At 44.4% G+C, this 26,750-nt stretch overlaps 1 protein-coding gene across 1 annotated transcript in view; it reads right to left on the bottom strand.

The window, feature by feature from the left end:
- The window catches only part of GPR50 (G protein-coupled receptor 50), a 43,849-nt gene that overhangs the window by 10,654 nt on the left and 6,445 nt on the right, over positions 1–26,750 (bottom strand). The gene's annotated exons all lie outside the window — the stretch shown is intronic.

The raw sequence follows: 26,750 nt of genomic DNA, 5'->3' as shown, positions 1-26,750 counted from the left end.
GCTGTAGTCATGGGGGGATGCTGAGCCTGCAGCCCTCACTCTGAGAAGCATTTCTTACATCACAAACTCTGAAGGGTCATTCCTGGGTAGACAATATTTACCCCATCAAAGTGCATTAAGAACAATCCTTCTGTAGGGGAGTGGGACCATTGCACTGATCCTTACAAGCTCCTGGCTTCCACACCACACACAATGACACAGGAGGAATCCCAGGCTGTTGTCATCTCTTTCCACCATTCTGATAAGCACTGATAAGCACTGATGTACCCACATGACAGCCCAGTGTATACTTACCCATTTTGACAACTGAAAATGTTTGACAGAAGAGCACAAGTGAAAATCAGCAAAATTCTCACTGAGATCCAGGCAAAAAGAAAAAAAAAAGAAAAAATATGTTGTTCAATTCATTAATCCATAAATTTTAATCGAGGATTTTATTTGTATTGAGGGAGTATGTTCAAAGAGAGGAATAAACAAAAGAAAGGAAAAGGCATTCAATTATCTGCTATCATTACTCCATTAGCATTCAGACAGGGATAAAGTGTGGTTTCCTGCAGTTAAACAGACAGTGCAGTTGGGCTGTCAGCTGCTCTCAAATCCTGACTGTGCTGCACAAAATGATACACAGATAATAACAAAAAGGGCAGGAGGTATTGCCAACCCACAGCATTCTTAGCATATAAGATTAGACAATGTGGAAATATCCAATTTAAGGACATTATGAAAGTCCTAAACAATACATTAAACTCTAGAATAATTTAACTCCTGAAAACAATCCTTTGAGATCCCTCAGCACAACCACAAAGCCAGAAAACAGCAGTATGCAATGGGCTACCAACTATTAGCTGGTTTGCTGGCATCATTCCCTATGGGAAAACTGGGGGCACATAGAGCTGCTCCTGCCTTGTGCCAGCCCTGCAGATGCACAGAGCAAGGCCAAGGCAGTCCATAAAGCAAACTCTCCTCCTCCTCCTCTGCCTTGCTGTGACCAGGCTCTTTGGCATCCCTGACTCCGTGAGCCCTCTCATCAGTACATCACTCCAGATCTGAAAGCTGCCCTTCCCCCTGGATCTCTGAGAAAGGAGGAGAAAAACCTCAGAGATTTACTGGAGAAGAAAGGACCAGCCCTGTAGGGCTTCAATTACATTTGTTATGCACCATATATTATCATGGCTGATGGCTCAAGAATTGTTTACATTGCCAGGTGAAGGACTGGATTTACTGGATTTTAAACTTTTAAGTCATGACTTTCTAATTGTCTTGCTGCCAAAATCATATTTGAGCCGTGCCTTCAGCCACTCTAACTGAATGCAGAAAAGGGCAATAGTTGGCAGTGTTCACACCCCAGAGATTCATAAGTTTCATTTGGCTAAGATCAGCCAAATTCACAGCCTTAGCTGAGCTCAGAAATCTGTGGAAATGAGCTAGAAATTAGAGAACACCCTGTTCACATGATTTCATATCCTTCCTTATATCACTTACAATTACACTGGAAGCAATGTAAAGGGGAGGATTTTTCTTTTGCTGTTACACAAATGGTAGCTGGACATTCACTCTCATATGAATAAAAATTATTAAATTCTATCTTCTTCTGAACACCTAAAAAGTGGTCAGCCCTCTTTTGGTACCAATGCAGAACAACTTCCCCATCTTCAGAATTTTAAATACTTTATAAATAAAGTTTTTACATCATCCTAGGGAAACTATTTGGCAAGTTTCCAAATGTTGTTACCCATTAATCCTCACACATCCTGCTCACCTCAGGCACTCCTTCCTGAAAATGTCCTCTGAATATAATATAAAGAAAGGAAAAATGATATAAAGTTGACATTTTACCTACCTTCAACATTTTTCAAATTTCTAAAAAACCATTTAATGTTCATTTAAGTGTCTTTTAATGATTTCTTCCTGTGTTTTCCTGGAAGTTCTGACCCTTCGCATTAGGGAAAACCACAGTTCTGTAATTCTTTTGGATTTCTATACTTAGCTCTTGCTAGTGGGATGTTATTCCTGAATGCAATTATGGCAACTGAATCTGCTAGTAATGGAGGAGGAGTAAGCGGTGGTCCTGATCCAGCTCCTAAAAAATACAAAAGAAGTGCTAAAAAGTGCCCTTTCTGCTTATGAGCCCCAGATTTCTGTCCTTTCACTGTTACATCCACCAAACTCATCATCTGCAGTAACACTGTGAGACAGTGAGCCCATCCACACAAAATCCTGACTCCTTCTCGAATCAATTCCAAATGCCTGGACTAGAGATGGGCCTGGAAATCCTGCCTGCCTTCACAGCACATCCCAGCAAGGCTGATGGAGAGCAAGTGTCAGAGTCAAGAGGGCCTTGGGGCCATGTTCCAACTTGCACAGAGTGAGAGGGAGCCTGAGCACCTCTGCCAGTGCCAGGTGATCTGCTGTGTCTGACTCTGCAAGGACAGCATGGCTGGGGGCCACCGACCCCTAAGGCAGCTTCTTGAGGGACACAGGTGTCTTTGGGAAGAGTCTACACAAAACTCCACACAGCCAGAGGTCAGTCCAGGTACCCACAGTAGCACCTGATACCCTGGACACCAGTGTCACCCCCTGAATTCCAGCTGTTTGCCCTCCTTTTCTGCCTGAAGCCCCCATAACCCACTATGTTATGTAAAGCAGCTGCCCCATCCACATCCAGGCTGTGTAGGAAGCAGAGACCACTGCCCTTATGTTTACCCTCCCACAGTGGCCACATGGGCTCAGGGATGAGCTCTACTAGCCCATGTTACTCCAGGCCATTATTTATCACCTGGTTTGTAAAGTGCTCTCAAAGAGGAAAGACCCTGTATAAACACAAATATGAATTATTGCCAGCATCCACTGAAATGACAAACCAACATCCATCCTCTCCCAGTCCTAGCAGCTGCACCACCAGCATTTGCCATCTGTTACTATTCTAGAAAAAAAATCTGCCAACTCAGGCTTAATAGACTTAATAATGCTCTTTTGCTATTGGTGTTGGTCAAAGTGTGCCCCCAGAAAGGAGCTGTGTGCAAGCAACCAACTCCTAGGCAGCTGTCAGGCAGAGCATACAGTCAGATATGAACACAGAGCTCATTTTAGTGATAAAAATCTTGCCTGACTGCCCTGGAGAGCCCTGCTGAACCACCACAGCTGAGCCTGGGAGCTGCTCCTGCTCCTCCTTGTGCCTCACCAGCACAGTTTGTTGACTAAACCTTAGTGCCAGCACCAGTCACTACAACCATGGACATGCACTGCAAAGGAGCAGATGCCACAATTAACAACTTGTCTTGACATACCAGGGATGATTCTCTCTCCAGTCCCAGCTCTTCCTGCTTAGCTGGGGAGAATGGGAGGTGTTTTTTCCCTACAATTCTTTTGAATTGCATATGGAAATAATGAAGCCACTAAAGAAACAGTCACCATACAAAAATGTTTCCATTGATGAAGACCATTCAGTGTTTAACTCATTCTGAACCAATTCTAGGTTTCCTGAATGAAGGCTTGAGTGTTAGGGCAGTAGCAGGGTAATGATCACCTGTGCTTCTGCACAGCATTTGCCACTAGACTTAGGAAAAAGAAACATACTTTGAAACCAAATTATCTCCAAGGTGATAGCCCAGTTGTAGGCTACAGCACAAACCTGGTATGCCATACAATGCTGTGCCCCAAATGATTGGCTTTCTTCAGAAGACCTTAACATATTTAAAAAAAAAAAAAAAAAAAAAACCACCAACACCCCATGGGCTAGATTTCGATCATAGAATTCCCTAGAGCCCATTTTCTCTCCTGTGGCCTCACACTGAAGCTGGCATGAAGCAGGTACAGCCACAGTACACACAAGCACTGGAGGTGAGGCTGGAAGAGAAATGATGCCATGAGGGACAGGAAAGCAGCATGACCAAGGGCAATGGAAAAGGCTGAGATACCTGAAGAACTGCTCATGCAGCTTTCACAATCTGCTAGAAGAGGCCTTACAAAATGGACAGGCAAAGAAAGAATCCCAAGATGTCATGGCTTCATCAAGACTGTGTGAACTGTGAGAGACACAGTGAATGCAAGCAGGAGAAAAGAAAGTAAAAGAAAGTAAAAGAAAATCTGTTCTGGACCTCCTGGATCATTCATAACTACTTACTAATCCCACAGGAAATGGAGAGTTACTTTCACCTGGAAACACTTTAGGGACTCTGATACAATTACACAGGCAAAAGTCCAATGCAAACAGTTAAAGTTGGTTCAGTAAGAATATAATGATACTGGAAAATAAAAAAACTCTCGTGTCCTCATTTTCCCAGAAAGGAGTCCAAAAACATTGTTTCCCAGAACATCAGCAAAAGTTTCACTCCAGATATTCCACAGGGTTTACAGAGCTCATGTCAAGCCTGGGTACAGGATGAACAAGAAGAAACGATCAATGATATGAGAAACTTGGACTAGGGAGTCCCAAATGTATTGCTGGATGGCATCTGCTACTGTTCTTTTCCTCATGACTTACAAAACACTGAGGCGCCATGTGTGGGTCTGTAAAAGGAGAAAAGATGTTTTTGCAGTAAAGTCCAGAATAAATGAGTTCCAGCATGAGCCTGTGTGAACAAATGGCTCAAGTGGGTGTGCTCCAACACCGATCTCAACGGGAGTCTAGTGTGGATAATGTCCAAGTGGCTTGAAGGCAGATAGGACTCCATGGGACAGTGACACCTGAATTACTGAAGGCAGTAAGTAGTCAGACTCACAGGCACCAATACACACGTTCAAGGGCAGATCTCACACCTGTGGATGATACTTGAAGAGGCTGGCAGACACTTTGCTATCAACAGCTTCCAGTAGAAGAGCACTGCTGGATTCTGCTTTTACAAACTATGTTTTGCCCTCAGCAAAAAAAGAAAAAAAAAGCTCCAGAAAGAATAAAAGATGCTGTAAATAAGACCATCCACATAAGGCAAAGAAACTCTGACGTATTTAGCTAAATTGCCTAATCCTGGAATACCCCTGAGTCCTACTCTCTAATCTGTAGTGATAAGGGTAGGCCTACTTTTAGAGCTGTATAACCACCATTAATTGATGATGCTTTCAGTGTCCCCTTAAAAATTTTCTCCTCCTTTCACTTTTTCTCCCTAATGAAATTTCTCAGCAAGAAATAAATCACAGACATTTCTTCTCTCTGAAACTACTTAGCATCCACATCCACACCTCCATACTTCAAAGCGGAAATGTGTTCACTTGAGCCTCATGATTCCCACCAGGAAGCCAGGAGGATGCAGCCCTTTAATGCTAACCCTGAGTGACCTTCCAAGCTAGTTGGAGGTTGGTAAAGGAGACTCTGCTCTCCACCTCCATGTTTGTGCAGCCAAGGGTGTGACTATAAAATCCATCAGCAACAACAGAGCTGGAGGGACCCTGGGAGGTCAATTGAACATCCCCCTCAGCCACAGTTCTTAAAAACTGCTAAAAGGAGGAGCCTTTCTTCACTTGAGACAGGCTGCCTAGGTAAATGGTGGAATCACCATCCCTTCAAGCATTCCAAAAGTGTGAGGATGTGGCACTGGGGGGATATAGCTCAGTGGAGAACATGGCAGTGCTGGGCTAATGGTTAGACTTGATGACCTTAGAGTTCTTTCCCAACCTTAATGAATCAAAGATTCTATGATTTCTATAACTACATTGCCCTTACTCAAATCCAAGCTACACCTTCCACCCTGCTTGCTACCATAAAAAATGCTTTAGGCATGTGCTGGTTGAGTAAACTCAGAAACAAAGAAATAACTCAGCACCTTCAGTCAGTGCGAGATTTCTCCTCTGGCAGGGGCAAAATAGAGGAAAAAGCTATAGCTTTTCACACTGCCTTTTGCTCCTGAAGTGTTGGAATTTCTATCAGTTTTAGAGGTCATGCTTTCATTTGCCACCCTCTCCAAAGACAAGAGAAATGGTCAAGTTTGTGAAATTTCTAAAAGAAAAACCATCTATCAGTCTGTGCAATTGCTGAAAAGTCCTCTTTATATTGCTTTATCTAACAGCATTTTTTGAAGGGCTGTCATTCATTAAGCATAGATATTAATTCCTGCCTTCAAGTCTCTTCAGAGCCATTTATGACCCTCCATTTCCTCTCCTTAGGATTCCCTGCTACTTTTCATTTAATTGCTGAAACCCCATGTTGTTATCTGTCCCCAATACAGTAATTTTGCTTATGAACTAACTCCAAAGTAAGAGAAGTTTTAAGGATTAAATGAAGCGTGGGCTTAATACAGAGTCTTCTAGGGAGAAGTATTTGTAACAAATACCAATGCCATACATTCACCATGAAATCTTTACATATCATTAAAGATACTTTTCTAAGTGGGGGTTGATTTGGCAGGGTTAGAAAGGATGAGGGGGTCGAGTCCTCAGCAGCAGTGTAACACAGACATATCCAGGTAGGGAATGGAAACTCACAGCATGTTTCCCACCTCCTCCTCCAAAGGGAACCCCAAAAGCACACAAACACAGAGAGGACAGGGAGACATAAGGCAAGGTTAGTGTGCATTACAAAGAGCTTCACAGAAATTCCATCCAAAAATTTGCTTGGCACGTTGCTGGCAATGGATGAGAGCTTTGCACATGAATGAGTGGAGTCCAGCAAACAGTCTCTGCTTCCCAAGCAGAGCTGGCAGCATGCAATGATATGGTGTGTATTTCCCCGTCAGGCATGGGAGCACACCAGTGTTGGTTGCACATGCATTTAGGGAGCTCAAGAAACATCTTGAGAGTATGGGAGTCACCTTCAGCCCAGCAGATGGTACAACAGCCACATGAAATGTCCAACACTGAAATAAAAGCTGAGCTCTGTGCGTACTCTAAGGAATCAGGGGGTTATCTGTAACGTCAGAGCTAGCAGAACCAGGATTTGCAGCTTCAATAACAGATTTACACAAAATAGCAGAGCCCAGCTCTTGCAGCAAACTCTCCAGTCTGGACCACCCAAGAGCCTCCCCAGGGTCCCACCGTGCCCAGGCCATCACGTCACCCAGCCCTGGCTGTCACATCTCCCTCCTCTGGGGCAGAGCAGGATGAGCCCCAAGGAACGTGGGCCGTGTCTGCTGACTCAGCAGATCTCACAGCCTTCATCTGGGAGCACAGAGCACAAACACAGAGTGTTTACTGCACTGCAGTGAAAAACAAACCTCCCATGACTGCCAGAAGTCAGTGTCTTGGCACTGGGAGCACAGGGCGTGGAGTCTAACTGCTAATTAGGACAGGACAGCAGCAAGGGGGAGAACAGGGGAAGAGGCTGGCTTTGGCTCCCTCAGGAGTTGAAAGGCTTTCCCAAATTCAGCCACATAACACATCCTCTAAAAGGAGAGCAATGGCTTCTTCTATGTTAGCAACAAAGCAGAGACTCTCATGCCAGCACTGCCTTCTGATACTAGCTGTCCTTTTATCATCTATTCAGGAATAAAACTCTCACAAGGCAGAGTTATATCAAATGACAAATAACAGCTGTAGGGAAAAGAAAAAAGTGTTGCACTTCATTAGAACTCTGTATGACTCTGACAACCAGAAACACACTGCCTAAGTGGCAAATACAGCCAAAAAGACAAGAGAGATCTCACAGCAGCTGTTAAACCAAATGGGAACTTGTTAAAATTAAGGGCCATTTCCCCTCTTTCATATTTAGTCTCAAAACATCATGTAAAGAAATTCAACCTCTTACAAAGACAGACTGAGTCATTAGCGCAGAAGAGATGCGACACCCTTGCAAAGTTTTCAGTTTAAAAGGAAGCAGTTAATACCCAAGCAGTTCCTAAAACCCTATGAATATGTTAATCTGGTATCAGCTTAAGCCCTCCAATATTAAAGTAATAAATCTTACCAGACTGAATTTTACTGCTGTTCACTTGGTGTTACAATATTCCATTACGACATGGCAGTATTCAACATGGAGGATGCTGATGGGCCTGTAGAACAAACCACACATTTCCTTCTTCCCAGAGAGGTCAAGGCCACTCCTGTCACCACCTTTCAGCACTCCCAAATTCTCTATGCCACCAGGCACTGGTGACTACACCATGAAAGCAGCTGGGATTGCTGGGGGAACGGGACTGTTTAAGTCACACCTGGAGCTGATTTTGTAGAGGTACCACAGAAACCACAGGGAAATACTTGGGACTAAAAAGTATCCTGCAAGCCAAGCTGTACATTTTGCTGTACAGCTGGAAGGATGCTGATTTCCAGAGGGGATGGGATGATTTTGCTTTAATCAGGCTCCTAATAAACACTGACAAACCAAACAAATTAAGTACATAACCAACAGCCAGTTCCAGATTACCCCACAGCAGGAGAGTGCAGTGCTGACACGTTTTGTTCTCTATTTCTTCAGAGGACAGAAGGTGACTGCACTGTGTAATTCTGCATTTAATTAGTAAGAGCTAGTCTTATACTGGAGAACTGAATATAAGGACAAATGAGAGGCACATCCTTGTTCCAAGCAAGGACTTTTCCAGTCAATCGCCACGCAGCACGAGCAAACCGCTGCCTCTGCATGTTCCAGCTTCCTGCTCTGCCAGCAAAGCTCTGCCTCCAGTGGATTCACTGCTATCTGTGAGCACGAGGATGTCATTGACTGGAAGGCAGAACACAAATTGAAACATTTCCAGCATGCTCACCTTCTGCCTCTGGGGAGTCCTCCCTCACTGAGCACTTTGAACAGCTCTGTGCACAGTGGGCTCAGTGCCTGTGACAGCAACAACAATCAAAGAAATGGGATATAACTGGCAGAAGCACATCCCTGTTCACCAGTCCTGGAGTTCCCCACAATCCCCCACACTGAGAGGAGTTTAGATGAGAAATGCTGAATGCAGCACATGCAACTTTAAATTCCATAGGCAACACTCTTCCCACAACTCTGTGGAGTCATTCCCCCACCATGGTACCAGAGGAACATTTCCTGTTGAGAGGATGATGCTGACTTCAAGTGAAATTAACACACCTTCAATGTCTCAGGTTAGAAGATGAAAACTCATTGTGGGCAAGAAGTTATTAGCAGAAGTCTCCTCTAAACCAGTATTTTCCCCTAAGTCCCTAATGGCTTCAGTGACACCAGCAAAGGCAGGGATAATAGCTGGCATACATGTTTTTTGGAAGAATTTGAAAAATATAACACCAGGGAATTAGCACAGAATCCTCAAAAGATGGACATGTTAGAAATATTCCAAAGGTGAAAAAAGCCTCCACCACTGGATGGACTTAAACTAACACCAGAACCTCTGTCTATGAGGAATCTCCAATCCTCTGTCATAGGAAACTCAAATGAGGAAAACAAAGGCTGCCAAGACAACCCCAAGCAAGCACACCCTGGAGCCTGGAACAGGTATCCTGAAAGGAAACCCAGAGCTGGCACTGAATAATGATGGACACAAAAATGCACAATTGATAGAGGCAACTTCTACTACAGGCATGTTCTGCAGCAGTCTACACAATGATTAGGATTGCACAGTCCCAGAAATCAGTTTTCAAAGAACTGGTACTTTCACAGAAGAAGAAAAAGCTGCCATGAAAAAAATAAAACTAAAAAAAATCTACTTTAAAAAAAATTTAAGAGGGCAGTAAACCTAGTTTTATGCAGAGCAACCACCAGGTAATGCTGCAATACTGCAGTGAAAAGTTACCTAAACTGTCACCTAAGGAGAAAAGAAAAAGACAGACAAAGAGGCTAAAATGGTGTTAGCCAACACAGATAAATTGGTTGACTAATGCATTTGATGCTGACTTAATCTTCTTTTTGGCAGTGCCCTGAAAAGCCTGCTTTTTTGCCTTCCCTTACCTAAATGAAATTAACCTATTCCAGAAAATTAAGAACAATTTATCAAGTCACTGAAGACAGACTGCTTGTTGGATCTGGATCTGTATTTTCCATCCAAAACACAAGATAAACAATAAACTTTGCAATTCAAAAAAACCTGAAAATGGAAGGATTGGTAAAGTGTGGCATCTGGAGTGCCACTGCTCTTTCCTCACACACTTCCTGGCACACTCCAGCACACAGGTTGTACAAATAACCTTTTGTTTGGAACAAGAATGTTTGGCTCCTGCTACAACACAATTTGTTCTTCATTACCTCAGAAAATTTAATTTCCAGTGCATCAAACAAGAAGAAACTTGGGAGCAGAATATTTCACTGTGACTTCAAGCTCTTTTACTTTCATTATAAAACTGAAGTGTTGGGTTGGGGCTTTTTTCAAGAAAGTTTTACATGAAAACCTTAAATTCTGAAGATGTCAAAACCACTATTTTGTTCTTCCTCACAACACAAAAAAATGTTTTCTGCAAAAAAGAATCTAGGAAATTGATTACATAATTTTTCACCAACAAAGGTTTCTTCTGCAAAACATTATCATCTTGCACTCATTTGAGGACCTGCAGGGCTGCCATTGCTCACTCCCTGGAAGAAAACATGGAAACAAATCTGCATCTCAGCATTTCGGAAACAACATTGGTTTGAAAGCCAGCAGGGAAAAACCTAAGAGTAAGAATTAAAGGCCATATTTTCTTCTAGTATTACCTGGTCACATTCTAAAATGAAGGCTGACAAAGAAAATTTGGCTGAAGGAGCTGCTGGAGCCAGAATGCTCCATCACAAAGAAAATCCCCTCAGGGAAAGCCCAGCTTGGCACATCATTCCTCTCAACCTTTGAGCTCTGCCTGCAGGATGCAATAAAGATACAATTATCTGTAAAACCTTTAATGGTAATTTTTAACTTGGGACATGAAGTAGGGCAGGAGGAAACATGCTCAAGAATTTAAAAAAGAGTTCAATTAAAAGGGTTTTAAGTGAGAAAAAGGCTGATGAGAACACATAGGTTGCACTATATGCCTACATCAATACAACTCAGTGGAATTCCCACCCTCCTGCAAAACTCAGAGATGTGACTGCAAGGCCTGGCATCACCCTTGAAAGCAGTGGGAGCTCATGGGCAGTGTCCCCTCGTTCTGTAGTGCCTGCTTGCTGCAGCCAGCAGGACAGCTCCCTCTCTAACGAGAGGCTGCATTCAACAAGTAGAGAAAAATCAGGAATAAGAGCAGAACACGCAGGAGGATACTGCTGAAAACTGCTGCTAGTTCACTTTAAACCCATAAGTCACCCTCAGATTCATTCTGGGGTGGATGTGACAGCAGAAGGAAAATGACAGCCCCTGCCAACTCCCTCTGTTGTTTTCCTACAGGATTGGGCTGAAGGCAGACAAAGCCCAGGAGGCAGCTGAGAGGGAGGAAGGGGACCAGGATGGATGGAATGCTGGGGAAGTTGGGGTGGGGGCACTGCACACTCTCTCTAGAGACCCAAAAAGTACAGTTGTCTTCAACTTTTGACACTTTGGGAACCATGCAAGACCCCTGTCAGCAGAAGCACAAGGCTCAGCCCTGCCCCTGCAGACAGCAGGGCAAGGCATAATGACACATCTGCATTTCACATTATCCATTTAAGCCAGGATTCACATATTTTTTCCCCTCAGATTGCTGTGTCATGGGAAGACAAACCCAGTTCTCACTGAACTAGTGTGACCTCTGCAAGGAGAAGCTGTAGGTCTTAGAATGCTCCTTCATTTCCCTACAGGCAGAGCTGGAAACTGAAATGCTCTGTCCAGTGCACGCAGCCTGAGCCAGGGTGAGCGTGCTGGAGACTGCATGGGAACAAGCCCTCTGGAAACAAACCCAACCTTGCTATTTCCTGGATGTGCTGGGTCCAGCCCCTTTGGGCACATGATAAGAAAGATGCTTTGTGCCTTACCTCACCACAGTGCATCCTACAACACGTTTTGGGGTGACGTGTCCCCAGCCCACACCCACTGGCTGCACGCTGTGACAGTACCTGCTCTAAATATTCACCCTCCCTCACTTACACATTCTCCTGCAATGTGCAAATGGTGTATAAAGATGGGATCAGGATTAATTTGGATTGTTAGCTATGGACAGGGGTTTTAAAGGAAGGCAAAACTGGCTCCTCTCTGTATTAGGAAGAAAAGGGAAAACACGTTGGGAAGGTAACTATGCTGCTGACACCATTTAAAGTCCAGGAAAAGAAAGCCCTAACTTTAGTAGTCTTTGATCATTTACAGATTTCTTTCCATGGATGTGGTCAGATGTTTACAACAATATTTGCAGCTGGTGCAACAGTCATATAAACATTGAAAGGACAAAAATGCAAAAGTTCAAATAATGACATTCCTTTAATTATGATTAATGGTCATTACTAATGATCCCAGAACCAGTACTCTGGAGATGTATTTTGCAAACTTGAATGACAACATATGAATTACCCACATAATATCAAAGACAAAACTAGATAGTTCGTAAACCCAGGTTGGAAGCCATGAATTTCAACCCAACTCTGCAGGGTATGCAGTTGTTTAGATAATTATACAGATTTTGACTCTGGCAAAATCATGTGAATGATTATCTATCTAAACACATTTCCCAGAGACACAATCACAGAGCCCTTAATGGAGAACACCACACAACTACATATGGAAAAAATAACAAAAAAATCAAACACACTTTTTCATAGAATCATAGAAAATCAGGCTGGAAAGGGGCCCCAAGGACCATCTGGTCCACCCTTTCTTGGGAAAAAGAAATCTCCCCAAGACATTGTTGAAGCACTGAAAAGATGTGGAAAACTGGAAAGAACACTCATTCTAAAATCATAAATCATCATGCTCTAAAAGATAACAACAGAATTGCATGATTATTTCTCGCTAGGAAAAGCAGAAAAGCATTTTATGAGACTCATAAATCCACATCCCACAGACAAGGGAATCCTTACTATTCCTCTCTTTCTCATTTCTACCCCACTCCCTTGGTGCTTTTCTTCTATTTTTCAGCAAAAAATAAGAAAAGTGAGTGCAGTGGGAAACCTCATGTGGTAGGAAAACTAACCCACTTGGTACTTCCCTTCCCACTACTGGCAAGTCTCAAGGGTAAATTCCCTCCTTTCTCTTTATGGGAAGGGACATTCCCAACAGGGCTGATCCTGGTGTACTGAAGGAAGCATGAGCACTCGCACTGCTTCTGTGGCAACAACATCAGCACCATCCCTTTCAAAATGCTTCTGAAGGGTGGATTTAGCAGGGGATTACAGGTAACCTTATAAGAAACTGTTTCTGGTGCTTTTCCATTCTTCAAACTCCCTCTCATCCCATCTCACAGCATTAACTGTCCTGGTTTCAAGTTTTAGGAGGATAAAGAGCATCAAGCACCATAAAAAAAATAAAAACTTACTCACTCATAAAGTAACTTAAAATTCTTCCTGTTCATTGGGAATATACTTGTCTACACCTGAAGTGTAGGAATTCACACAGCTATGTCTGATGTAATAAATGAAAGGTTTACTAATGCAAGGGGTTGCAATATATGGAGCTGTAGAAAGCTTACATTTTGACTGTTTTCCTTTTGGTTCAGTACCCTGCATTTTCAGGTCTCTATAAAAAATGCCTTGGACTTTGAGTGCCACCAGAAGCAAAAAGTTTTCAGAAAGCCAGGTAAATAAGGTCAGTATTTGCCACACTGAATTAATGCACAGAGGTCTGTTAGGGGAGTGTTCTCTCATACCTCGTGGAGACCAAAGGGCTGAGGAATGCTCTGAGCCTGAGAACAGCCACATCAAAGCAGACCTGAGGGTCATCTGGTGCCATGCCCTGCACCACCACTGCCAGAAGGAGCTGCCTCATGGAAAAGTTCCATTTTACCTTATATGCACATTTACATTTTTCAGCACTAATAAGAGTGTTTTGACAAGCTGCAATCGACCTCCAGTCCTCAGTGAATTTTGACTTTTTGTTCCAATTTTAAACACCAAAACCCAAATCTGGACATGACAATTCCCCATAGTACAGAAATTAAGAGTCAAAGGCATTCACTCCCTAAAACAATATACAAGGCCAAATTTCTCATCTTTCTCTCCCTTTCCCCATTTGGCAGAGAGGAATAATCCCATACAATGGCACATGTCTGATATGATTTTCATGGGGAAATTAGAGTCTTATACCTAGAGAAGAAGAAGCCCTACATTAGTAAGGTTTCCTCTGCCACCAAGGGAAAGAAACATTGCCTCCTGGTGATTAAGACTGTAATTATTATTATAAATTCTGAAACACTTTGGATTACAAGGTACATTTTCTTAAAATGGGCACCATCGTTAGTGCAAGTTGATTTGAACCAATGATTTATTCATGGCTTAATAACCCTGTTTGCTCCACATGCTCAGCACATTTTGCTCAGTATATTGTATTACTGGCTGGTTGCTATAAACAGTCCATTTAAATTTAGACAGAAGCTTTTGGAAAAGTTCTATTTCTAACAGATATGTGAATTAGAACTGCATTGTGATCAGGAACTACTGGTTCCTTCTAAACTCTCTAACATTTACCTTTGTGCCTTAGGTTCTCAAAAAATGTTCACAGGTTCTAAAAAGGATTCAGCACACACTGAAGTTCCCATTCAAACAAAACTTTCTATTCAAGCCAATCCTAATATTCAGACAATTAACGATCAAGAGAAAGTCTGCCAGACAGCACTGCCAAACTGTGAAATTTCTGCAAATAAATCAGAATCAGACTTCCCCATTGTGGTGTTAATAAAATACATCCAGCCTTGCCAATAAATCTGCTGTACCTTTCTCCATGTTCTGAAGTAAAAAAGCTTTGGCTTTACTGGCATTGTTGCAAAGCAGGTCTTAATCAAAATTAGCCATGGAAGAAGAGAAAAAAAGTCTTTAAAATTTGGCTACACACGCTTTTGTCAAGAAATGATACCTTTTTAATCACTGTGAAATTAAAATATAGTTTATTTACTGAAATTCTTCCAAAGTTCTGGCTTGAAGGTGTTAGAGAAAACCCACACTACACCACTGATGGTTTACAGAGCTCTACAACCAGCTCCTCTTGGGCTACCTCATATTTCAATTTTTTAAGATATTGCCAGGAACCAAGTACAGTTGTTTGCTTTCCACAGTGCTTACAGCACTTTATAAGGGTCATATGCTGTTCCCTCTCCTGAAATTTCCATGTTGCCTTTTCTTAATTGGTCATCGTTTTCAGGATGACAGTTTTTACTGGGCTCTTTGGAGAAGGAAATATTTCTAAAAGAAGCATCACAGTCAAGTATGTATAAAGCTGGGAGAAGCAACACCTGCTCCCTGTTATACTCCCTTACTCAGAGCAGAAGATGAAATTACACGTATGTTAAGAGGCACTGCTTGTTTAAAACCTTTTTTTCCTGAATGATGTGAAAAATTAGAATCTAAATCAAACATGAATTAGATAAAGCCATAAGCTGGAATGATGGGGCACTGCTGAGGGCACACCTGGAATGCTGAGCTCAGTTTTGGGCCCCTCACAAGGACATTGAGGGGCTGCAGTGTGTCCAGAGAAGGACAATGGAGCTGGGGAAGGGTCTGGGGCACAAGGCTGATGAGAAGCAGCTGAGGGAGCTGGGGATGTTTATCCCAGAGAAAAAGAGGCTCAGGAGGGACCTTATCACTCTGCACAAGTGCCTGAAAAGAGGTTGTACCCAGGTGGGAGTCAGGCTCTTCTCCCAGGTAAGAAGCAGCGGACAAGAGGAAATGGCTTCAAGTTCTCCAGGGTAAGTTTGTATTGAATATTATGAAAAATTTCTTTACCAAGAGGGTGGCCAACCTTTGGAACACGCTGCCCAGGGACATAGTAAAGTCATTATCCTGTCAGGGATTTAAAAGACATGTAGATGTGGCATTTAGGACGTGGTTTAGTGATGAACATGGCAGTGCTGGGTTAATGGCTGAATCTTGGAGGTCTTTTCCAACTAGACAACTCTATGATTCTCTGATGTACTGGTATCCTAGTGATGCAGTCATTATTTTTGTTAACCAGCACATTTCAAGAAAACATCAGGCTATCAATTAGTATGCAAAAAGTCCATTGTTTAACTCAAACAGCTTGGCTGGCCATATCTCCATTGTCTCAGAACAACACTGAAACAAGCACCCTTGTTTGGTCCCTTTAGCCTTTAAAGTATCTGCTCATACAAACCCCTGCCTGAGCTGCCAGAATCACTGATAAAACAATTTACTTTTTTTAGAAGTTGCAGCTTTTGGTAAGATGACAAGGCACATGATACACTTGTATTGGTGTATGAGTGCCTGGGCCAACAGGATTGGGTTTGTGTTTTTTAAACACTTGAGTTCGAACAATTGAAAATAAAAACCTGGTTTTCAACACAGATAAAAGACAATAAAAGTTATATGAATAAATAAATATAAAGTAAGTAACTTATAGGTGTCACACTCTCAGGTTCCAGTGCAGCTGTAATTACAGACAAGGTTGTGCATGGAGATATTCAGAGATTAAGGAAGAAGACTGGCAGAAGAGAGCAAATATTTTCCATTGGCTTTACATTGCTTCCCAGAGTGAAACTCTCTTGGCCTACTTCCATGGGAGTGTCACAGGAGAGGGAAACTGAGATGAAGACTCATGGCAGGCAAACCTAAACACCAGACTCAATCTCATCCTTTCCTTTTAAACCCAACGTAAATCCACTCACATGGACACCGGCTTCTGTTTCTGTACAATGATTCAGAACACAGATCTTAAGTCAGAAGGCAACAAGCTGCTTCCCAAATTAATTTTGGACTCTTTTGGCTCTATTTCTGCCTTTTTGCTGCTTAAAACTAGCTGTGTTTTGTTGCTCTGCTAAACTGTTTTAATGCAGGTCATTTACCACCCAGGCAGAAGGGAAAGGGCAAAAGCAGAGGTGCTTGATATCTTTAATGCACAATTCTGCAGCACTTTCAAAATCTGTAGGAAGATTGCCTTGTCCTGCTTTGAATTTTATCTGGCTTCTTACTTCTCAAGATGCTCACAACACAATTACAGGCAGACACTGTTAGTCCCTGAAAAAATTACTACAGCAGGATTGTGAGGAAGGCAAGGAAGTACAAGAGGCATAAGGAACAGATCTGATGCATTAGCAGATATCTACTTTTTGGATTCATAGACGTAACATATTTAAACAACCCATAAACCTTTGCAAACTTAGGTGTTACTGGACTGATGAGTTATAATACACTTTTTGATAGAAAATGCAGAAGAATTCTGCCCTTGGTGGTGGAGATTGAGAGTTTCTGAATGTCAGTAGCTTTCCACAGCTTGGAAATGCACTTAAAAGCTAAAATAGAAGGGAGAAAGAATGAGACAAAGAAACTAATACAATGTGAGGGGAAACTACAGCTCCACAGGTCTCACATCCCACCACCAGCACTTCTCACAAGGAAGAAGCATTGTCCCTGATGCAGCTCCTAAAATGCAAACTGGGCACTTCTGACAGAAATAAAGTAAACCAGATGATGGGACAGTGTCATGCTTTACCTCAGCAAGTAACTAAACACCACAGAGCTGCTCACTCATCTCCTTCCAGTGGAATGGGAGAGTGAATGGGAGGGAAGTAAAATTGGTGTGTTGAGAAAAAGACAGTTTCATAGCACAGAAATGGAAAGGAAGTAATAACAATAATAGAATTAGAATATGCAAAACCAATTATACACAATGCAATTGCTCACCACCTGACAACTGATGCCCAGCCAGTCCCTGAGCAGCAGCCCCTGGCCAGCTTTGCCCATAATTTATAGGCTGAGCATGACAGCACACAGTCTGGAATATCCCTGTGGTCAGTTGGGGTCAGCTGCCCTGGCCATGCCCCTTCTGGCTCCTTATGCCCCCCATGCTGGCAGGGCTGCATGAGAAGCTGAAAAGTCCTTGAGTTAGTGTAAACACTAACACCTAGCAGCAGCTGAAACATCAGTGTGTTATCAACACTATTCTCATCCTAAATCCAGCACCCAGCACTGGGCTCCAATTAACCCCATCCCAGCTGAAACCAGGACAGATGGACACAAACACACCTTAGCTTCTTTCAGGTACCACAGCGCTAAAAATCTCCTTGTCTAGGACAGAGAAAGCAGCACATAGTCTGTCTGAAGTGTACTGGTCTGGCACCAGTCCCTGGAAAGGAGGCTCTTTTTACTGTCCACAGCTCATCACCATCCTAAAGAAATCCCATCTTCTGTCTTCCTTTGACAAGGGTGAAAGATAAACATTACCAGGCCCAGTTTTGTGGAAGGGATATCAACAGCACTGGGGTTTGTTCACAGCTGCCCAGAAAGCCAGCACAAGTGCTTTCTTACCACTCACACCCTCCACAAAAGGAAACTGAACACTGTTTTTGACAAGCACACAGGCACAGAGATCACAGGCAGAGGCATATGAAAGGGGCTGTACACAAGCCAAAGCTACTTTCATCTCTTTTGCCACTGAAGGACACTTCAGCTCAGACTGTCCTTTTACCAACACTGCAGGGAACTTCCACAACAGCTTCCCCTGTTCTATTCCTGGGCCACTTCAGCAGAGACCTCACCTTTAAAGTCAGCACCAGCCAGGCCAAAAGGTCCAGAATCAGAAGACTTTTACAGAGTCTTGTTTTAGCATGATTGCAAAATATCTATCTTCCTATTAGAGCAGAGCTGTTCAAGTAATGTTCAAGTGATTTGTGTCCAAAGAAGGACAAGGAGGCTGGTGGAAACGTTAAAAAAATGTGTAAATGTGACACTTAGGGACAGGATTAATGATGGACCTGGCAGTGTTAGGTCAATGGTAAGACTCAGTGATCCTGGAGATTTTCCAATTCTACTTTGAGCTCTTGGATGACTGGAGTCATTCTCTCTCCTGGTTCCACTGTTTTCCCCTCTCTCCTGCCCCCAAGGACCACTCAATACAGTGGGAGAACAGGACAGACACTCAACACCCTACAGAGACACAACACCCACTGTGCCCAATGCCTTTGTTCCCAACAGGGAGTTCCCAAGCCCTGCAGTCCCTGCTGGTGTGGCAGCTCAGATCTATGGCATTGCAGCCAGGATGCCACTACAAATAGAGCTGTACCACCAGCTCCTCACAGTATTTAGAGGGCTCCCAATTCAAATCCAACACAGTTACTTTAAAAGGGATTCAGCACACACTAAGAACCCTGCTTTCAAGAAAGTCCAGGAGTTAAAACAGATCCCTCTAAACAAAAAGGGCAACTGGTTTCTGAAGAAGTGCAAGCCACTGCCACGCGCTCGTCTGTGCTGGCATCCTCATCCACCTGCAGTCAGCAACCAAGTGCATTTAGATGCCCCACACAGCACCTTTCCCCAACCTTCCTCATTTCCTGGTGAAAGATCAGTCTCAGCAGAATTAGAGAAGCCAGGGTGAGTGAAAGGACAAATACAAAATGAATGCTTAGCAGGAATTGGCTTCTCTGTCTGTTCTTTTAAAAAAGAAGTGCTTTTCTAGAACAACACAGTGCAGAATAACTGTTCAGCTTTCTATTTTAGAATGAATTGTCTTATGTGTCCATGGCAGAAAGTTAAACTCAACAGAGGGCTGCTCAGCACTTCCTCTTCATTGACATGCTGTATCCTCCCATTCTAGTTTGGGGACAATTTTAGCCCAGGTAAGGAAAACTTGTGGCCAAGGGCTTTACACAACAGCTCCCCAGGCAGGGACATCTTCCACTAGAGCCATTTGTTCCAAGCCAAGTCCAAACTGGCCTTGAACAGTTCCAGGGATGGGGCATCCACAGCTTCTCTGGGCAACCTGTGCCAGTGTCTCACCATCCTCATATTGTCATCTTATCACAGGGGTTCCATACCTTCCTGGTGTTTCTCATGGTCAGCTCCTCAGAGCACTGACTCTTTCTCCTTCACAAAGCAGCCACTGACTCCTGACCCCTTCTCACCCAGCCACCCCACTCTTTTATAGCACTCTTCTTCTCACTGGTTACAGCTGTGGCCTGTTAAAGTCAGGCCTGTTCCTAATCTTTGATAATTGGCCCAGCTGCAACTCCTTAGGGGTGAGATTACTTTCTACACCATCTTTATTTTCTTATATTCTATCCCACTAGATCCTCATAGTGAAGAATTTTGTCTTAGTATCTCATCCAAACCAGCCTTCTGTCAGCATGAAGCCCTTCTGCCTTCTCCTGTCCCTACAGCCCCTGTAAAAGTCCCTCTCGAGTCCTCTTGCAGGCCATGGACAGTTTTGTTGAGTACCAGGAACTGAAACTCATTTAAAAACAGGGAAGAGAAAAATAGAAGAGTTGATTACAAACCAGGATCATATTCCAGGAAAAAGGTGTCAGAGTTTGATCATTTGTCTTCATTCCATATGGGAGGAAAAACGGGTATCTTTATAGATTTGTTAGAAATGATTAAAATAATCACTTTTAAAGGTAAGAGGAAACTGTAAAAGACTGGTCTGCCAAAGCAATGGAAACAGCCCAGCAGCAGCAACTGGTTTTGTAATGCAACGATCAATCAGGAGAAATCAAACCTCTCCTGGGAGAAATTTGTCTCAAAAAGGAAATAACAAATGAGAGAACTGGAGTCAGAATACCAGTAAGGAAGAACAGATGCTGCCACAGCAAGACTGAAAGAGTCTAGCTCCTTGTAAGCCCTGTTTGTTGCTTCTCTACTCCTCTGTTTCCATATCTGTATCATTTATTCCAAAGCAAATTTATTATTTTAAAGACTCCATGGAGAAGGCTTTGTGTGTGCTAAGGGACACAGTGCTAACTATTTCTTCCTCTTCCCTATTATCAAAGGCTTTGCCTAGTCTGGGATTTAGCAAGACTTTTAATTAATGGCTTCCAATGGTACATCCACACTGGAAAGACTTCTCTCATTAGCTAATTAGTCTATTGTCTTAATTAGGCAAGTCAGTTTTACTTCCTCATTGCCTTGCATGGGAAACCCTGGTTTTCCCACCTAGGTTTTCCCTCAAGTCAGTTCCTGGCTTCTCTGTCCTCGCTTTTTGGAAGGACTTAGAGCAAGGTGCAGGCAGACAGCATTGCCTCACCTTTCCATGCGAGCCTAGAGCAGGCAGGGAATGTTTTGTTCACTGCAGCTGTTGTGAAAACAGGGCCCCCTCGAGTCCCCAGCAAGGTCTTGGGTCATTAGGAACTGGCTCATCAGCATCTGTCAGGAACAAGTGTCCATTGTCTTACAAATTCTCTGTTTTCCTAAGAGGGTAACAGCAGTGCCAGTGGGGTTGGAATGAGATGACCTTTAAAATCCCCTCCAAAACAAAGCATTGTCTAATTCTATCCCCGAAGGGCCTGAAGAGCAGTACATGTGCTGAGATGCTCAATGCTCCTAACCTAGGTGAGGAGTGACCTGAGGTCAGGCACCTTCCAGCAGGCTGGGTTTGCTGATCTGCTCTGGGCCCAAATGTATCTCAGCAAGGAGTGCAGGTGGATCCTGTGCAGGAGCTGCAAACCTGTGCCTGGTCAGAGCCAGCAGAGCTCTGCTGCTGCTGCTCCTCCCTGCTCTGACTGCTGGCCATGGCATTAACTCTCAGCAGCCAGGACTGCCTCTGCCAAGGCAGGGATTCACCCGCAGCCTCCCACCACAAGCATCCCTCCTGTTCCCATCACACATGCCCCTCCTTCTCCCATCACACCTGAGTTTTTCTGCAATCCTCACACCACACTTCTCTCTTCCCTACAGAAACTCCCACGATGAGCACGGCAGAGGCAGAGTTTGCAATCCACATTTTAATGTCTGACCATTTTGGTGCCTGTCAGCTACACCTACTCTTGAAGTGTTTTGTCAGCAAGCTTTCCACTCAGTCCAATTAATTTTGACTAATCCCTTTTGGTTAGTAGAAAGACTGTTTAAGACACAAGCCATAATGGTAGAGCTCACCGCTGACTTAATGCTCACATCTTAGGTACAGCAGAAAAATATTTTCTTTTAATGTCTAGTCTTCCCTTGAAATAGCCAAGATGAAATCTCTGCCTTTTCAACATGTACTTCTACATAAAGGCACCAGTATACTTTATTCTAGCTTAATTTCTCCCTGCAAAGCAGAGCACTGAAAACTCCAGAGATGCTGCCAATATTTTTGGAAAGGCCAGAAAGAAAACAGACAGAACTAGTGGTGGAAAGCAGAGGATAGCTAACTCTTCAACTCATCCTCATTTTGGAACACCTCTCCAATGAAGGAAAGGTTGGATGTTCATTCAAATTCTTGGGGGTGTTCAGCCTGGAGAAGGTTCCAGGGAAACTCTACAGCATCTCCTCGTACCTAAAGAGGTCTGTAAGAAAGATGGAGACAGACATTTTACCAAGGGTTGTTGCACTAGGACCAAGGAATAATGGGTTTAAATTAAAGGAAGGTGGATTTGGATGAAATATTAGGAAAAAGTTTTTTATAATGTGGCTAGTGAGCCACTGGTAGGGGCTGCCCAGAGAGGTAGTAGGTGCCCCATTCCTGCAACATTCAAGGCCAGGTTGGACAGAGCTCTGAGTGACCTGATCTGGTTGAAGATGTCCTTGCTCCATGAAGGAGGCCTGGACCAGATGACCTTTAAGCATCCCTTTCAATCTAAACCAATCTGTGAATTCTACGATCTTTGCTAGTGCTGTTTATTGAGGTGCTGAGATCATACTGACCATTTGTAAATAAGCTAATGGTGCCACACTCAGTAGAGACAGATATTTTCAGTCAGATATTAACAGATACTGCCAGTGTGAGCACAATCTGCCTTCCACCGGAGTCAGAAGAGTGGAGGTGAGAGAGGAGCTTGAGAGAACAGCAGGAATACTAACCTTGGCAACTCCAGACTACTCCAAATGCTACTGGAAACCTCTTCCAGGAATATTCTGTGTTGTCATGACTTGTTTTCTATCTCTGTACCAGGAATTGGAAAGGGTGTTTACTACACTTGAGGTAAAGCTAATGCACCTCACGCCCACATCTTCATGGCACCACTGGCCAAACTCTGAGTTTCAGCTCTGACCTCCTTCCTTGACACACAGAGAAGCCACAGGAGTGTCCTGGGGTGATGTAAGGCTGGGCAACTCTTCACCTGGCTGGGCAATCAGCCACAGGGCCTGGGGGTTTGCTGTTATTTGGGCTGGCTCATGTCAGCTCTGCAAAGAAGCCATCAGGCCAGTGTTGAGAGACCACCACCTTCCCAGAAATCCACAATTGAGACACTTCAGAAAGTTCCAGAGGATCTCAAAGATGAGGAGGGAGGACCTTGACATGTAGAGACTGAAGAATTGTCTCTTGAGGTACTGAGGCTGAAGAACAAACACAGCTGGCAAAGGTGCAGAGGTAGAGGGAGACTGCCCAGCCATTCAGCCCTGGCTCTGCTCCCTGAGGCACCTCTGGCAGAGCCAGCAGAGAGATATGACCCAGACAACTTCAGGGAAAAGCTGCAGGTAGGGAACGACACAATGCACAGCCCTTGTCCTCAGACAGCTCGGGGCCAGCTAATGACACAGGCTATTGTTCTCCCATTCTGTTTAAAAAAGCAATGACTTGTGTGGATGCTGGCCTTGGAGTACGTGCTTGGCAATGCCAGCAGATAAATAGAAAGGATTTCCATGGAATACCACTTCTGAAAGAAATACATTTAAGTTATTTTTGAGATATTATTAAATCCAGTAGTGAGTATTTTGAATGTGGTATAATCCATTTTCCTAGAAACCAGCCAAGAAAAACTGACAGCAGCACAAGGGAAGTGCCACCATGCTGCCATCCCTGTCTCACTGCTCCCTCAGGGACACCAGCAGGAGCCTCACACGCCTCCCTCCTTCATCAGTGTGCCTTAAAAACACAGCTCCCATCAAGCCTGGATCCTTCCTGCTGATCCTGACCCTGCTCCCCTATGAGCTAGGGACCCTCCATCGGCCCATGAAGCCCCAAAGCTGAGTGCTGCCAATGCAAGCCACTAAAAAGGACTGGGCAGGGGTATTTCAGCAACCTGCAGGTGGGACTGAGGGCCAAAGAACTGACCCACTGAGATCTGGATGGCTGTTGCCATTGAAACTGGCCAGCAGATGAAAGCAGGAGACAAGCAGGTGGTTTGGGTGGCTGCAGAACCACCTCTGAGCAGAGATCAGCATCTCCCAGTCTCCCATAGTTCTACCCTAAAAGCAGAGCCCAAATCCATACCCAGGCACCAGGACTCCAGTCTTCTACTCTCTCTTACCTTCTACGTGCTGTTCACTCCACAAACCCTCCTATGCCATGTTGGTGAGCAAGTCCAGGGACAGCCTAAGCTGCAGCGGTCACCTAAAGGAACAGTGTCTCCTCACCTCAGAGACATAGGACAGAAAGTTAGTAACTCTGCACAAGTCATTGGAAAATCCTGGACCACCTGGAGAACATCTCCCTTTCCTAAATCGCTCCTTCTGAATCTCCTCACGAGTAGGACAGAGCTGAGGCCACGAGAGGAGCCTTGTGCCCCATCCTGGCTCATGCTGTGGGCACCCTGGAAGGCTGCTCCCTCCCACCTGGCTGTCAGGCAGCATTCCCTGGGCAGCACAGCCAGGGCTCCATTTCCTAATGCATCCAAATGCAATGCTGCTGTGGATTTCCCATCATTCCCATCCCATTCAGATTCAATTTGATCTATTTTCTATTGCAGTACCTGCAGAAATAAAATTCACAGCTGAGATCTGAAGGCCACACAACAGGCTAAGAGTAAGGTGAAATATGTTAAACTGCATTTAAGTTACAGCTCATAAAGCCCATGGGCTGTGTGCCTGCCCAGCACCAGAAAAAGCAGTCCCATCAGACATAACTGTCCTGGGATTGGGGCACAGCCTTCTCCTAAGGACTGTCCTGTCCTCCTCCACCCCTGCTCTCTGCTGTGGGGCAGACTTGGAATTAAACATCCTGCACAGAGAGACAAAAGTAAACAAAAGGCAAGCAACAAAATGCAAACAAAATGAAAAAAAGATAAAAGTATACAAAACCCACCTCTGAATTAATTTCCATTTTATTTATAGGCCATGACATGACAGTTGTCCTTCTAAGCCTTTTAATTAATCACAGGGAACAGTTACTTTGAGCACATATGCCCACCTTCCCTTTTCCTGAAAGATGTTCCAGCTCATATTGAAGGACTGTCTGCAAGGTAATTAATTATTTACCATTATCTACGCCAGTACTTGGCTCTTGAGATTTTTTAGGAACATCAAGTCCTTGGGCAGCAATGCTCTTTGGGGCTGAAAAGAAAAGAAGAGCCTTTGGTAGACAGGGAAGGGCACAGGGCTAGGAGGGACTGAGAAAGGGAGAACAGCAGCTCAGCAGTGTGCTGAGCATGGCTTGCTCTCTTGTCCATAGGGTGGCCATCTGGGGAGGCAGGGTGTTATTTGACATGATACAACACAAACCTGCACAGATCAACCTAATAATAGGAGTTTTGTTTCAACTAATTTCAACTTGTTACCCATGTGTAACAGAACTTTTGTCAAACACTGCAAAGACAAATAATCTTCAGTTCAGAAATGCCAGAATTACTGTTTCTAGTGGAAACCTGATTGATTCATGGTGCATTGGTTTTGCACAGCCTGGTTTTTGGTAGCAGGGGAGCCACAAAGATGGCTCCTGTGAAAAGCTCCTGGAAGCTACCACCATGTCCAACAGAGCCAATCTCTGACGGCTCTGAAGATGGACAGGCTGCTGGCCAAAACTGGGCCAATGAGAGAGGCTGGTAATGCCTCTGTGATGACACATTTAAGAATGAAATCAAAACAAAGTCACAGGTTTTGCTTCTAGTCAGAGGAGGAGGTGAGAACATGTGAGGGAAAACAAGATGGAGACACCAAGGTCAGTGGAGAAGGAGGGGGAGGAGGTGCTCCAGGCATGGGAGCTGAGATTCCTCTGCAGCCATGGCGAGACCAGGGTGAAGCAGCTGAGCCCCTGCAGCCTGTGGGGACCCAGGGGGCTGCAGAAACCCACCCACAGACCCTGGGGATCCAGGGGGATGCAGAGACCCACCCACAGCCCCTGGGGATCCAGGGGGATGCAGAGACCCACCCACAGCCCCTGGGGATCCAGGGGGATGCAGAGACCCACCCACAGCCCATGGGGATCCAGGGGGATGCAGAGACCCACCCACAGCCCCTGAGGATGCAGAGACCCATCCAGAGCCTGTGGGGATCCAGGGGGATGCAGAGATTCCCCCACAGCCCATGGGGGAAGGTGCCCACACCAGAGCAGGTGGATGCCTGGAGGAGGCTGTGATCCAGTGGAAGACCTGATGGAGAAAGAGGGACCTTTCTTGCAGGCTGGAGCAGCCTTTCCTTAGAGGACAGCACCTTGTGGAAAGAGAGAGCCACATCACAGCAGTTTTGGGAGGGCTGTTGCCCATAGGGGAGTTCACGTTGCAGCAGGTGTGGTGTGGCTGCTGCTCATGAAAGTGGACCCACTCTGGAGAAGTTCAGGGAGAACTGTCTCCCGGCGGAGTGACCCCACAGTCTCACAGGGGAAGGATTCCTCTCCCTGAGCAGTGGAAGAAAATCTCAGTGATGAGCTGAACAAACCCCCAAGCCCTGTCTCCCTGCCCTGTCAGTTGGAAGGAGCCAGAGGCTGGGGGGGAAGCAGTGTTTTAGGGGTTTATTTTACTTCTCATTATCCTCCTCTGATCTTGTCAGTAATAAATTCATTTTGGAACCTTAAGTTGAGCCTGTTTTGTCCTTTAAGTGTTTTTCCTGGTCCTTATCTCACTCACGAAATGTTTGTCAATTATTTTTCCCCCTCTCCACTGCCCAGCTGTAGCAGGGGAGGGTGAGCAAAAGACTCTTGTGGGTGCCTGGCACTGGGCCAGCATCAAACCATGACAATTCCTCTCGAATCATGTATTTATCACTTGACCACATACCATCTGGCTCCCAAACCACTGGTACACCTGAAGTGCATGCTGAG

This window comes from Zonotrichia leucophrys, chromosome 4A (assembly GCF_028769735.1).
Source record: "Zonotrichia leucophrys gambelii isolate GWCS_2022_RI chromosome 4A, RI_Zleu_2.0, whole genome shotgun sequence".
NCBI classification, from domain to species: domain Eukaryota; kingdom Metazoa; phylum Chordata; class Aves; order Passeriformes; family Passerellidae; genus Zonotrichia; species Zonotrichia leucophrys.
The sequence above is the reverse complement of the archived record's forward strand: the minus strand, read 5'-3'. Positions and strand labels throughout refer to the sequence as shown.